The following is a 14,391-nucleotide window of genomic DNA, read 5'->3' as shown; positions in this document are numbered from 1 at the left end:
CTCCCTAGAGCCCGACAGAGCCCGACAAGGCCCAACAGAGCCCACCAGAGCCCGCCAGAGCCCGACAAGGCCCGCCAGAGCCCGACAGAGCCCGACAGAGCCCGACAGAGCTCGACAAGGCCCGAGAGAGCCCAACAAGGCCTGCCAGAGCCCGCCAAGGCCCGCCAGAGCCCGCCAGAGCCCGACAAGGCCCGCCAGAGCCCAACAAGGCCCGACAGAGCCCGCCAGAGCCCGACAAGGCCCGACAGAGCCCCCCAGAGCCCGCCAGAGCCCGCCAGAGCCCGCCAGAGCCCGACAAGGCCCGACAGAGCCCGCCAGAGCCCGACAAGGCCCGACAGAGCCCGCCAGAGCCCAACAAGGCACGACAAGGCCCGAAAGGGTGGGGCTGAGGTGGGCGGGGCCTGCCTAGGGTGGCCATTTTGGGGTGGGGCCCAAGGTGGGTGGTGGGGCCTGTGGCTCTGTTTGCCCCTGACGGCCATCTTGGAAAAGGGCAGCGCTGTGCCGCTGCCATCCTGACGTTGCTCCCCCAGGGCCGTGTTGGGGGATTTTTAACCTGGTTTTGAGGCCAATTCTCACCCAATAAAATTAAATAAATTAAATAAAAACCTTAAGCATGTGGTTTGTTCCATTTCCAGTGAAGGATTTGGGGGTGGGGTTTAGGGTTGAGGGTGGGGCTGAAGGTGTGGGCGGGGCCACTGCCAACCCCACCTCCCTCCCAAGTTCTCCCCAATGTGCCTTCCTGAAGGGGTGTGCCCCAACCAGGCCCCACCCCCTTTCCAAGCACCCTGCCCTCCCAGCTGGGCTCCTCCCCCTTGACCCACACTTCACCCCCATTGGTGGGCTCCCTGCAGGGGGTGTGGCCTGCAGACCTACAACTCCTTCCCCTCCCCTGCTGAGCCATGTACCCGACAGGGCATGACAGGGGCAGACAGAGCTCAAGAAAGACCAACAGAGCCAGGCAGGGCCTGAGACAGCTTGAGAAAGTCCAACAGAGCCCGACAGGGCCCGAGAGAGCTTGACGGATCCTCACAGAGCCTGACAAAGCTTGGCAGAGCCCAACAGGACCCGTCAGGGCCTGACAAATCTTGTCAGTTCCCGATAGAGCCTCAGTGTGTATGACAGAGCCCTGGGGGTCTCAGCAGAGCCTGAGAAATCTTGACAGGGCTCAGCAGAGCCCAACAGGTCTCGACAGGGCCATACAGAGCCCATCAAAGCCTGACACAGCCTGACAGACCCAAAAGGTCTCGACAGAGCCCTACAGAGCCCATCAAAGCCTGATAGAGCCTGACAGACCCAACAGGTCTCACAGGGCCCTACAGAGCCCATCAAAGCCTGACAGAGCCTGACAGACCCAACAGGTCTCGACAGGGCCCTACAGAGCCCATCAAAGCCTGACACAGCCTGACAGACCCAAGAGGTCTCACAGGGCCCTACAGAGCCCATCAAAGCCTGACAGAGCCTGACAGACCCAAGAGGTCTCACAGGGCTTCACAAAAACCAACAGTGTCTGACAGAGCCCGACAGGAGTGCAGGTGCTGTCACTTCCAGTGAGGGTCCAGGTGATTTGATAAGGGTGGTGGGTGGGGCCTGGGGTGATTGACCCCTCCCCTTTCCCAGGGGATTGTGGGAAGGGGTGGGCGGGGCTCAGGGTATTTGAGCCCCAGTCCCCAGGTGGGGAGCTCATTCTGCTGCTGGGCTGCTTGGGTGCTGGTTCTCTGCTGCTCCTTTAGCAGTCGGCAGCTGTTGAGCTGTTTAAGCTACACGGGCAGATGTGTTTGGAGAAGTGGAGATGTCTGCTTGAGGTAGGACCTTCAGGAGCAGAAAAGTTTCAATAGCAGCTGTAGTTGAAAATGTTTGTAACTATTTTTCGTTTATTGAATCAATTCCTGGTACTTTGTGTTTTCCCTAAATTCCTGATTGCAATGGAGATGGGGTGTTAATTCTTGGTTTGTATTGGTGTGTAACAAGTTGCTGATACAATCTCTCCTCCTAGGATGCTCAGGTTATCTACCAGGGGTTAGGATGAGCATCTCGTATCTGCAGGTGGAGTTTTAGCATTTCTGAAGGAAGCAGCAGGACCATAAGGCAGAGTGTCTTTCAAGCTACGGGGCGGCTCATGGCCTCCCTGATCACCACAGAACAGTGTGTTGTCCACAGAACCTTTGCAGTGTGCGGTGGACCCTGGTGGATCATTCAAATGTAACTCCCAGAACTCGGTCAAGGCGAGCAATGGCGAGGGAACTAGTACGGACAACCATGATCTGAGTGCTCATTATTGTGTATGTGTTTTCGTATTGTGGGTGATGAAGGGGAAAGTGGCAACTTTCTGGTTTGTCCCAAGCACTACAGTTCTTTGTTTCTCGCCGTCGTAGGCGTCACCAGCGCTGAGGGTTTGTGACCGCGCCAGCGGCAGGACACGCCGACCGGACCGCCCTGGCGCTCAGCAGGAGGTGGGTGTCGCAGACAGGGTCGGCATTTGCCCCGCGGCGCCGTGTGCCGGCGTGGCTTAGCGAGTGCGTGCTTTCTCGTGCTCCTGCAGGCGCTGAAGAGGAACCCGGCGACGCGGGAAGACGGCCGTTGGCGCACGTGGCGTTTTCCTCTGCCGAAGATGGGTTCGGTCCCTCGGCCCTCTGAAAGCTAAGTGGAGGCGCGAGGGCTGGGAAGGGGCCGGGAATGGCAGGGACGGGGGGTTTAGCTCTGCTAAGGGCAAGGGCCGTCCAGGAACCGCGCCCTTGGCGCGGGTCAAGGGCCCGGGGACCTTTACCGTGCGATGCCAGCGTGTTCCGGGCAGGGCAGCTCCAGCCTGCGTCTGCGTTGTGGTGTAGTTCGGGAAGCCTGCCTTGCGCCTGTCAGCCGATCCTGGGGTCTCGTTGCGTTCGAGGGGCACGGAAGGCCTCTCGGGTGCCATCCCGGCATCTGGAACGCCGGGGCCGATTGGGCGCCGGTTTTCTGGTGTCGGCAGCCGAAAGCGTGGCGGGTTCTTGCCTTTGGGCCGTTTCTGGTCAGGGCTGATTGTGGCGTTGTCCTGGGCTGTGCCGGCAGCTCTAGCCATCCAGTCTCAGGGACTGGAACTTCAAGATGCTGGGAAGAAGTTCTTAGGTTTTTCATCAGCTTCTCGTTTGGTTGCGACGTCTCTGCTCGGTCGTGGCGCTGCCGCCGTCTCGTCAGGAGCCGTGACGTCGGGCTCCTTTTCCGTTTGAGGATGCAGGAGAGGCTCCTCTCCTCCCCGTAGATTATTGGGATCGATGCCCTTCTGGTCTCGGAGCGTCGTGTTCGTCGTGGAGCGTTTTTGGCGCTGTGGCCGTCGCGTGGTCTATAAGGTTCTGCGGAGCGTCTGTCGGCCCGGGTGCGCGTTTGGCTCGGAGCTGCTCTGCCCGGACGCGTAGAGGCAGGGGAGGGTGGACGGAGCTCTGGCGGTCCCCGGTTAACCTGCTGACGCGTTGAATTGCGTGGGCAGAGGCGGTGCGGTCATCTGGGATGGAGTAGCCGTGGGCAGGGGAGCGGAGGGTCCCCGCGCAGGCGTTTGAGAGCCTCCACGAGAGCTTGGGACGTTCTTGCGCCACAGAAAGCAGACCTGTGGGCTGGTCAGGCTGTTGATGGGCTGCTGGGTGACTTGCAGAATCACCTGATTTCAGGAGCAGAGGCACAACTTGGCCCGGAAGAGCGCCGGAGGAGGCGAGCTGTGCGCCGTAAGCAGGTGGGTCGGTGGGTGGTGCCAGAGGGGAGCTGTGCCGTGTGGCTCTAGCTAAGCTCGGTCGTTTCTCTGTTTCCTAGGTGCGAAGCGAAGAGGAAAGCGGGCTGTCGGCAGCTCAGCTCCTCGGGCCAGGTGAGCACGGAGTGCTGGGCCGAAGCGGCAGCTCGTTTCAGGTCCCGTGTTGCTGGCGCGGGTCCGAGCGTCCTTTGGTGGTGTTTTACAGGCGGCAGCTGAGCGTCTCGGCGGTCCGCGGCGTGGCAGTCAAAAGCAAGGGCGGCCGGGTGGGCGAGCGGCCCAGGTAAGGGAGGGCGAGCTGGGACCGTCTGCGGGCAGGCTGTGTTTTCGGGCGGCGTCCGAGCGCGTGCCTCTGGTTTTGCGGGTGCCGCAGACGAGCCGGCAGGGGCGAAGCCGCACGCCGGCCGGCAGCCGAGAAGGTGAGGCGGCGGTGGGCGTTGAGGAGCCCGGTATTGCCCAGTGTCTCGCTTCATCTTTTCCTTCTCGCTTTGCAGGCGCTTTGTGGGCCCTCTGGACCGGGAGGAGCATTTGCGGTGAGCCGGGCTAGGGGCGAGGAGGAGCGTGGGGCCGGGGACTCGTTCCTGGCGCCACAGTTTTTTTTGCTTCTCGCCGTCGTAGGTGTCACCAGCGCTGAGGGTTTGTGACCGTGCCAGCGGCAGGACACGCCGACCGGACCGCCCTGGAGCTCAGCAGGAGGTGGGTGTCGCGGACGGACTCGGCGTTTGCCCCGCGGCGCCGTGTGCCGGCGCGGCTTAGCGAGCGTGTGCTTTCTCGTGCTCCTGCAGGCGCTGAAGAGGAACCCGGCGACGCGGGAAGACGGCCGTTGGCGCGCGTGGCGTTTTCCTCTGCCGAAGATGGGTTCGGTCCCTCGGCCCTCTGAAAGCTAAGTGGAGGCGCGAGGGCTGGGAATCGCAGGGCCGGGGGGTTTAGCTCCGCTAAGGGCAAGGGCCGTCCAGGAACCGTGCCCTTGGCGCGGGTGAAGGGCCCGGGGACCTTTACCGTGCGATGCCAGCGTGTGCCAGGCAGGGCAGCTCCAGCCTGCGTCTGCGTTGTGGTGTAGTTCGGGAAGCCTGCCTTGCGCCTGTCAGCCGATCCTGGGGTCTCGTTGCGTTCGAGGGGCACGGAAGGCCTCTCGGGTGCCATCCCGGGATCTGGAACGCCGGTGCCAATTGGGCGCCGGTTTTCTGGTGTCGGCAGCCGAAAGCGAGGCGGGTTCTTGCCTTTCGGCTGCTTCTGGTCAGGGGTGTTTGTGGCGTTGTCCTGGGCTGTGCCGGCAGCCGTGCTCTCTACCCATCCAGTCTAAGGGACTGGCACTTCTTCCCAGCATCTTGAAGGATTTAGGTCTTGTAGCAGCTTCTCGTATTTGCGCCGTCTCTGCGTGTTTGCGCCAGAGCTGCCGTCTCATAAGAGGCCGTGACGTTCGGCTCTCATTTTTCTGGGGTTGCAGTAGAGGCTCCTCGCCTCACCACTGCCTCCCCGCAGGTTATTTTTATCGTTGCAGTCTCTGGTTCGGAGTCATTTTTGTTGTGGAGCATTTTTGGTGTTATTGCTGTCGGGTCGTCTATAATGTTGTGTGGAGCATCTGTCTAAGCACGTGCGCGTTTGGCTCGGAGCTGCTCTGCCCGGAGGTGTAGAGTCAGGAGCGGGCGGACTGAGTTTAGGAGTCCACGATTGATCTGTGGACACGTTATCCTGCGTAGGCAGAGGTGCTGCGGTCATCTGGGACGGAGTAGCCGTGGGCAGGGGAGCGGACAGTCCGTTCCCCAGTGGTCTTTGGGACTCAATTAGACCTTCTTGTGGGATTCCTGAACAGAAAGCAGACCTGTGGAACGGTCAAGGTGTTGATGAGCTCCTGGGTAACTTGTTGAATACCTTGATTTCAGATGCAGAGGGACAACTCGGCACGAACGAGTGACGGAGGAGGCGAGCCGAGCGCCGTAAGCAAGCGGGTCGGTGCGTGGTGGGAGCAGGAAGCTGTGCCATGTGGCTCTAGCTGAGTTTGGTTGTTTCTCTCTTTTCTAGGCGTGAAGCAAAGTGGAAAGCTGGGTATCGGCAGCGCAGCTCCTCTGGCAAGGTGAGCACGGAGCCGTGGTAGGGGCGAGCAGGAGCGTGGGGCCAGGGATTCGTTCAAAGAGCTACAGTTCTTTTGCTTCTCGCCGTCTGAGGCGTCACCAGCGATGAGGGTTTGTGACCGCGCCCGCGGCACGGAACGCCGTGGAACTAAGCGGGAGGCGGGTGTCGCGGAAGGGGTCGGAGTCTACCCCACGGCACCGTGTGCCGGCAAGGCTTAGCGAGCGTGTGCTTTCTCGTGTTCCTGTAGATGTTTAAGAGGAACCCAGCGACGCAGGAAGATCCCCGTTAGCGCGCGTGGCGTTTTCTTCCGTTGAAGATGGGTTCGGTCCCTCGGCCCTCTGAAAGCTAAGTGGAGGCACGGGGGCTGGGGAGGGGCCGGGAGTCGCAGGGACGGGGGGTTTAGCTCCGCTAAGGGCAAGGGCCGTCCAGTAAGCAGGTGGGGCGGTGCGTGGTGTCAAAGGGAAGATGTGCCTCGTGCCTTTATACTGTGCGCTCGCTCTGCTTAGCGAGCGTGTGTTTTCTTTTGTTGCTGTAGATGCTGAGGAGGAACCCGGTGATGCTGGAATATCCCTGTCAGCGCACGTGGCGTTTTCTTCTCTTGAAGACGGATTCAGTTTCTTGGCCCTCTGAAAGCTAAGTGGAGGCTGGGGGCCTGGGAAGGGGCTGAAAACTGCAGGGAGGGGGGTTAAGTTCCGTTCGGGGCAAGGGTTCTCCGGGAACAGTCTCCCTTGGGCAGGTGAGGGGTCCAGGGAATTTCACAGCGCGATGCCAGCGTGCGCCGGGCAGGGCAGCTCCAGCCAATGTCTGCGTCGCTGTGTAGTTCGGGAAGCCTGCCTTGCGCCTGTGTGACGATCCTGGGGTCTCATCGCGTTCGAGGGACACAAAAGTTTACTCGGGTGCCATTCCGGGATCTTTAACGCCGGTGCCGATTGGCGTAGCGCCAATTGGGTGCCGGTTCTGTCGTATCAGCAGTTGAAAGCGTGGCAGGTCCTTGCGTTTTGGATGTTTCTGGTCAGTTGCGTGTTATGGCGTTGTTGAGGGCTGTGTTGGCAGCTCTGCTTTCTACCCATCCAGTCTTGGGGACTGGCACTTTTTCCCAGCATCTCGAAGCGTTTGCGCCAGTGCCGCCGCCTCTGTGTGTGGTTTGCGCCAGTGCCGCCGCCTCTGTGTGTGGTTTGCGCCAGTGCCGCCGCCTCTGTGTGTGGTTTGCGCCAGTGCCGCCGTCTCATAAGGGGCCGTAACGTTCGGCTCTCATTTTTCTGGGGTTGCAGTAGAGTCTCCTCGCCTCCCCACTGCCTCCCCGCAGGTTATTTTTACCGTTGCCGTCTCTGGTTCGGAGTCATTTTTGTTGTGGAGCATTTTTGGTGTTATTGCTGTCGGGTCGTCTATAATGTTGCGTGGAGCATCTGTCTAAGCACGTGCGCGCTTGGCTCGGAGCTGCTCTGCCCGGAGGTGTAGAGTCAGGAGCGGGCGGACTGAGTTTAGGAGTCCACGATTGATCTGTGGACACGTTATCCTGCGTAGGCAGAGGTTGTGCGGTCATCTGGGACGGAGTAGCCGTGGGCAGGGGAGCGGACAGTCCGTTCCCCAGTGGTTTTTGGGACTCAATTAGACCTTCTTGTGGGATTCCTGAATAGAGAGCAGACCTGTGGAACGGTCAAGCTGTTGATGAGCTCCTGGGTAACTTGTTGAATACCTTGATTTCAGATGCAGAGGAACAACTCGGCAGGAACGAGCGACGGAGGAGGCGAGCCGAGCGCCGTAAGCAAGCGGGTCGGTGCGTGGTGGGAGCAGGAAGCTGTGCCGTGTGGCTCTAGCTGAGTTTGGTCGTTTCTCTCTTTTCTAGGCGTGAAGCAAAGTGGAAAGCTGGGTATCGGCAGCGCAGCTCCTCTGGCAAGGTGGGCACGGAGCCGTGGTAGGGGCGAGGAGGAGCGTGGTGCCAGGGATTCGTTCAAAGAGCTACAGTTCTTTTTCTTCTCGCCGTCTTAGGCGTCACCAGCGCTGAGGGTTTGTGACCGCGCCCGCGCCACGACACGCCGACCGGACCGCCCTGGAGCTCAGCAGGAGGTGGGTGTCGCGGACGGACTCGGCGTTTGCCCCGCGGCGCCGTGTGCCGGCGTGGCTTAGCGAGCGCGTGCTTTCTCGTGCTCCTGCAGGCGCTGAAGAGGAACCCGGCGACGCGGGAAGACGGCCGTTGGCGCACGTGGCGTTTTCCTCTGCCGAAGATGGGTTCGGTCCCTCGGCCCTCTGAAAGCTAAGTGGAGGCGCGAGGGCTGGGAAGGGGCCGGGAATGGCAGGGACGGGGGGTTTAGCTCTGGTAAGGGCAAGGGCCGTCCAGGAACCGTGAAGGGCCCGGGGACCTTTACCGTGCGATGCCAGCGTGTGCCGGGCAGGGCAGCTCCAGCCTGCGTCTGCGTTGTGGTGTAGTTCGGGAAGCCTGCCTTGCGCCCGTCAGCCGATCCTGGGGTCTCGTTGCGTTCGAGGGGCACGGAAGGCCTCTCGGGTGCCATCCCGGGATCTGGAACGCCGGTGCCGATCGGGCGCCGGTTTTCTGGTGTCGGCAGCCGAAAGCGTGGCGGGTTCTTGCCTTTGGGCCGCTTCTGTTCAGGGGTGTTTGCGGCATTGTCCTGGGTTGTGCCGGCAGCCGTGCTCTCTACCCATCCAGTCTCAGGGACTGGAACTTCAAGATGCTGGGAAGAAGTTCTTAGGTTTTTCATCAGCTTCTCGTTTGGTTGCGACGTCTCTGCTCGGTTGTGGCGCTGCCGCCGTCTCGTCAGGAGCCGTGACGTCGGGCTCCTTTTCCGTTTGAGGATGCAGGAGAGGCTCCTCTCCTCCCCGTAGATTATTGGGATCGATGCCCTTCTGGTCTCGGAGCGTCGTGTTCGTCGTGGAGCGTTTTTGGCGCTGTGGCCGTCGCGTGGTCTATAAGGTTCTGCGGAGCGTCTGTCGGCCCGGGTGCGCGTTTGGCTCGGAGCTGCTCTGCCCGGACGCGTAGAGGCAGGGGAGGGTGGACGGAGCTCTGGCGGTCCCCGGTTAACCTGCTGACGCGTTGAATTGCGTGGGCAGAGGCGGTGCGGTCATCTGGGATGGAGTAGCCGTGGGCAGGGGAGCGGAGGGTCCCCGCGCAGGCGTTTGAGAGCCTCCACGAGAGCTTGGGACGTTACTGCGCCACAGAAAGCAGACCTGTGGGCTGGTCAGGCTGTTGATGGGCTGCAGGGTGACTTGCAGAATCACCTGATTTCAGGAGCAGAGGGACAACTTGGCCCGGAAGAGCGACGGAGGAGGCGAGCTGTGCGCCGTAAGCAGGTGGGTCGGTGGGTGGTGCCAGAGGGGAGCTGTGCCGTGTGGCTCTAGCTAAGCTCGGTCGTTTCTCTGTTTCCTAGGTGCGAAGCGAAGAGGAAAGCGGGCTGTCGGCAGCTCAGCTCCTCGGGCCAGGTGAGCACGGAGTGCTGGGCCGAAGCGGCAGCTCGTTTCAGGTCCCGTGTTGCTGGCGCGGGTCCGAGCGTCCTTTGGTGGTGTTTTACAGGCGGCAGCTGAGCGTCTCGGCGGTCCGCGGCGTGGCAGTCAAAAGCAAGGGCGGCCGGGTGGGCGAGCGGCCCAGGTAAGGGAGGGCGAGCTGGGACCGTCTGCGGGCAGGCTGTGTTTTCGGGCGGCGTCCGAGCGCGTGCCTCTGGTTTTGCGGGTGCCGCAGACGGGCCGGCAGGGGCGAAGCCGCACGCCGGCCGGCAGCCGAGAAGGTGAGGCGGCGGTGGGCGTGGAGGAGCCCGGTATTGCCCGGTGTCTCGCTTCATCTTTTCCTTCTCGCTTTGCAGGCGCTTTGTGGGCCCTCTGGACCGGGAGGAGCATTTGCGGTGAGCCGGGCTAGGGGCGAGGAGGAGCGTGGGGCCGGGGACTCGTTCCTGGCGCCACAGTTTTTTTTGCTTCTCGCCGTCTTAGGCGTCACCAGCTCTGAGGGTTTGTGACCGCGCCAGCGGCAGGACACGCCGACCGGACCGCCCTGGAGCTCAGCAGGAGGTGGGTGTCGCGGACGGACTCGGCGTTTGCCCCGCGGCGCCGCGTGCCGGCGTGGCTTAGCGAGCGTGTGCTTTCTCGTGCTCCTGCAGGCGCTGAAGAGGAACCCGGCGACGCGGGAAGACGGCCGTTGGCGCACGTGGCGTTTTCCTCTGCCGAAGATGGGTTCGGTCCCTCGGCCCTCTGAAAGCTAAGTGGAGGCGCGAGGGCTGGGAAGGGGCCGGGAATGGCAGGGACGGGGGGTTTAGCTCTGCTAAGGGCAAGGGCCGTCCAGGAACCGTGCCCTTGGCGCGGGTCAAGGGCCCGGGGACCTTTACCGTGCAATGCCAGCGTGTGCCGGGCAGGGCAGCTCCAGCCTGCGTCTGCGTTGTGGTGTAGCTCGGGAAGCCTGCCTTGCGCCTGTCAGCCGATCCTGGGGTCTCGTTGCGTTCCAGGGGCACGGAAGGCCTCTCGGGTGCCATCCCGGGATCTGGAACGCCGGTGCCAACTGGGCGCCGGTTTTCTGGTGTCGGCAGCCGAAAGCGAGGCGGGTTCTTGCCTTTCGGCTGCTTCTGGTCAGGGGTGTTTGTGGCGTTGTCCTGGGCTGTGCCGGCAGCCGTGCTCTCTACCCATCCAGTCTAAGGGACTGGCACTTCTTCCCAGCATCTTGAAGGATTTAGGTCTTGTAGCAGCTTCTCGTATTTGCGCCGTCTCTGTGTGTTTGCGCCAGAGCTGCCGTCTCATAAGAGGCCGTGACGTTCGGCTCTCATTTTTCTGGGGTTGCAGTAGAGGCTCCTCGCCTCACCACTGCCTCCCCGCAGGTTATTTTTATCGTTGCCGTCTCTGGTTTGGAGTCATTTTTGTTGTGAAGCATTTTTGGTGTTATTGCTGTCGGGTCGTCTATAATGTTGTGTGGAGCATCTGTCTAAGCACGTGCGCGTTTGGCTCGGAGCTGCTCTGCCCGGAGGTGTAGAGTCAGGAGCAGGCGGACTGAGTTTAGGAGTCCACGATTGATCTGTGGACACGTTATCCTGCGTAGGCAGAGGTTGTGCGGTCATCTGGGACGGAGTAGCCGTGGGCAGGGGAGCGGACAGTCCGTTCCCCAGTGGTCTTTGGGACTCAATCAGACCTTCTTGTGGGATTCCTGAATAGAAAGCAGACCTGTGGAACGGTCAAGGTGTTGATGAGCTCCTGGGTAACTTGTTGAATACCTTGATTTCAGATGCAGAGGGACAACTCGGCACGAACGAGTGACGGAGGAGGCGAGCCGAGCGCCGTAAGCAAGCGGGTCGGTGCGTGGTGGGAGCAGAAAGCTGTGCCGTGTGGCTCTAGCTGAGTTTGGTCGTTTCTCTCTTTTCTAGGTGTGAAGCAAAGTGGAAAGCTGGGTATCGGCAGCGCAGCTCCTCTGGCAAGGTGAGCACGGAGCCGTGGTAGGGGCGAGCAGGAGCGTGGGGCCAGGGATTCGTTCAAAGAGCTATAGTTCTTTTGCTTCTCGCCGTCTTAGGCGTCACCAGCGATGAGGGTTTGTGACCGCGCCCGCGGCACGGAACGCCGTGGAACTAAGCGGGAGGCGGGTGTCGCGGACGGGGTCGGAGTCTACCCCACGGCACCGTGTGCCGGCAAGGCTTAGCGAGCGTGTGCTTTCTCGTGTTCCTGTAGATGTTGAAGAGGAACCCGGCGACGCAGGAAGATCCCCGTTAGCGCACGTGGCGTTTTCCTCTGCCGAAGATGGGTTCGGTCCCTCGGCCCTCTGAAAGCTAAGTGGAGGCACGGGGGCTGGGGAGGGGCCGGGAGTCGCAGGGACGGGGGGTTTAGCTCCGCTAAGGGCAAGGGCCGTCCAGTAAGCAGGTGGGGCGGTGCGTGGTGTCAAAGGGAAGATGTGCCTCGTGCCTTTATACTGTGCGCTCGCTCTGCTTAGCGAGCGTGTGTTTTCTTGTGTTGCTGTAGATGCTGAGGAGGAACCCGGTGATGCTGGAATATCCCTGTCAGCGCACGTGGCGTTTTCTTCTGTTGAAGACGGATTCAGTTTCTTGGCCCTCTGAAAGCTAAGTGGAGGCTGGGGGCCTGGGGAGGGGCTGAAAACTGCAGGGAGGGGGGTAGAGTTCCGTTCGGGGCAAGGGTTCTCCGGGAACAGTCTCCCTTGGGCAGGTGAAGGGTCCAGGGAATTTCACAGCGCGATGCCAGCGTGCGCCGGGCAGGGCAGCTCCAGCCAACGTCTGCGTCGCTGTGTAGTTCGGGAAGCCTGCCTTGCGCCTGTGTGACGATCCTGGGGTCTCATCCCGTTCGAGGGACACAAAAGTTTACTCGGGTGCCATTCCGGGATCTGTAACGCCGGTGCCGATTGGCGTAGCGCCAATTGGGTGCCGGTTCTGTCGTATCAGCAGTTGAAAGCGTGGCAGGTCCTTTCGTTTTGGATGTTTCTGGTCAGTTGCGTGTTATGGTGTCGTTGAGGGCTGCGTTGGGAGCTCTGCTTTCTACCCATCCAGTCTTGGGGACTGGCACTTCTTCCCAGCGTCTCGAAGCGTTTGCGCCAGTGCCGCCGTCTCTGTGTGTGTGCGCCAGTGCCGCCGCCTCTGTGTGTTTGCGACAGTGCCGCCGTCTCTGTGTGTGTGCGCCAGTGCCGCCGTCTGTGTGTGTGCGCCAGTGCCGCCGTCTCTGTGTGTTTTGCGCCAGTGCCGCCGTCTCTGTGTGTTTTGCGCCAGTGCCGCCGTCTCTGTGTGTTTTGCGCCAGTGCCGCCGTCTCTGTGTGTTTTGCGCCAGTGCCGCCGTCTCTGTGTGTTTTGCGCCAGTGCCGCCGTCTGTGTGTGTGTTTTGCGCCAGTGCCGCCGTCTGTGTGTGTGTTTTGCGCCAGTGCCGCCGTCTGTGTGTGTGTTTTGCGCCAGTGCCGCCGTCTGTGTGTGTGTTTTGCGCCAGTGCCGCCGTCTGTGTGTGTGTTTTGCGCCAGTGCCGCCGTCTGTGTGTGTGTTTTGCGCCAGTGCCGCCGTCTGTGTGTGTGTTTTGCGCCAGTGCCGCCGTCTGTGTGTGTGTTTTGCGCCAGTGCCGCCGTCTGTGTGTGTGTTTTGCGCCAGTGCCGCCGTCTGTGTGTGTGTTTTGCGCCAGTGCCGCCGTCTGTGTGTGTGTTTTGCGCCAGTGCCGCCGCCTCTGTGTGTGTTTTGCGCCAGTGCCGCCGCCTCTGTGTGTGTTTTGCGCCAGTGCCGCTGTCTCTGTGTGTGTTTGCGCCAGTGCCGCCGTCTCATAAGGGGCCGTGACGTTCGGCTCTCATTTTTCTGGGGTTGCAGTAGAGGCTCCTCGCCTCACCACTGCCTCCCCGCAGGTTATTTTTACCGTTGCCGTCTCTGGTTCGGAGTCATTTTTGTTGTGGAGCATTTTTGGTGTTATTGCTGTCGGGTCGTCTATAATGTTGTGTGGAGCATCTGTCTAAGCACGTGCGCGTTTGGCTCGGAGCTGCTCTGCCCGGAGGTGTAGAGTCAGGAGCGGGCGGACTGAGTTTAGGAGTCCACGATTGATCTGTGGACACGTTATCCCGCGTAGGCAGAGGTTGTGCGGTCATCTGGGACGGAGTAGCCGTGGGCAGGGGGGCGGACAGTCCGTTCCCCAGTGGTCTTTGGGACTCAATTAGACCTTGTTGTGGGATTCCTGAACAGAAAGCAGACCTGTGGAACGGTCAAGCTGTTGATGAGCTCCTGGGTAACTTGTTGAATACCTTGATTTCAGATGCAGAGGGACAACTCGGCACGAACGAGCGACGGAGGAGGCGAGCCGAGCACCGTAAGCAAGCGGGTCGGTGCGTGGTGGGAGCAGGAAGCTGTGCCGTGTGGCTCTGGCTGAGTTTGGTCGTTTCTCTCTTTTCTAGGCGTGAAGCAGAGTGGAAAGCTGGGTATCGGCAGCGCAGCTCCTCTGGCAAGGTGAGCACGGAGCCGTGGTAGGGGCGAGCAGGAGCGTGGGGCCAGGGATTCGTTCAAAGAGCTACAGATCTTTTGCTTCTCGCCGTTGTAGGCGTCACCAGCGCTGAGGGTTTGTGACCGCGCCAGCGGCAGGACACGCCGACCGGACCGCCCTGGCGCTCAGCAGGAGGTGGGTGTCGCGGACGGGGTCGGCGTTTGCCCCGCGGCGCCGTGTGCCGGCGTGGCTTAGCGAGCGCGTGCTTTCTCGTGCTCCTGCAGGCGCTGAAGAGGAACCCGGCGACGCGGGAAGACGGCCGTTGGCGCACGTGGCGTTTTCCTCTGCCGAAGATGGGTTCGGTCCCTCGGCCCTCTGAAAGCTAAGTGGAGGCGCGAGGGCTGGGAAGGGGCCGGGAATGGCAGGGACGGGGGGTTTAGCTCTGCTAAGGGCAAGGGCCGTCCAGGCACCTTGCCCTTGGCGCGGGTGAAGGGCCCGGGACCTTTACCGTGCGATGCCAGCGTGTGCCGGGCAGGGCAGCTCCAGCCTGCGTCTGCGTTGTGGTGTAGTTCGGGAAGCCTGCCTTGCGCCCGTCAGCCGATCCTGGGGTCTCGTTGCGTTCCAGGGGCACGAAAGGCCTCTCGGGTGCCACCCCGGGATCTGGAACGCCGGTGCCGATTGGGCGCCGGTTTTCTGGTGTCGGCAGCCGAAAGTGTGGCGGGTTCTTGCCTTTTGGCCGC

This window comes from Columba livia, chromosome 33, assembly GCF_036013475.1.
Source record: "Columba livia isolate bColLiv1 breed racing homer chromosome 33, bColLiv1.pat.W.v2, whole genome shotgun sequence".
NCBI classification, from domain to species: domain Eukaryota; kingdom Metazoa; phylum Chordata; class Aves; order Columbiformes; family Columbidae; genus Columba; species Columba livia.
Note: the sequence above shows the minus strand (reverse complement) of the source record.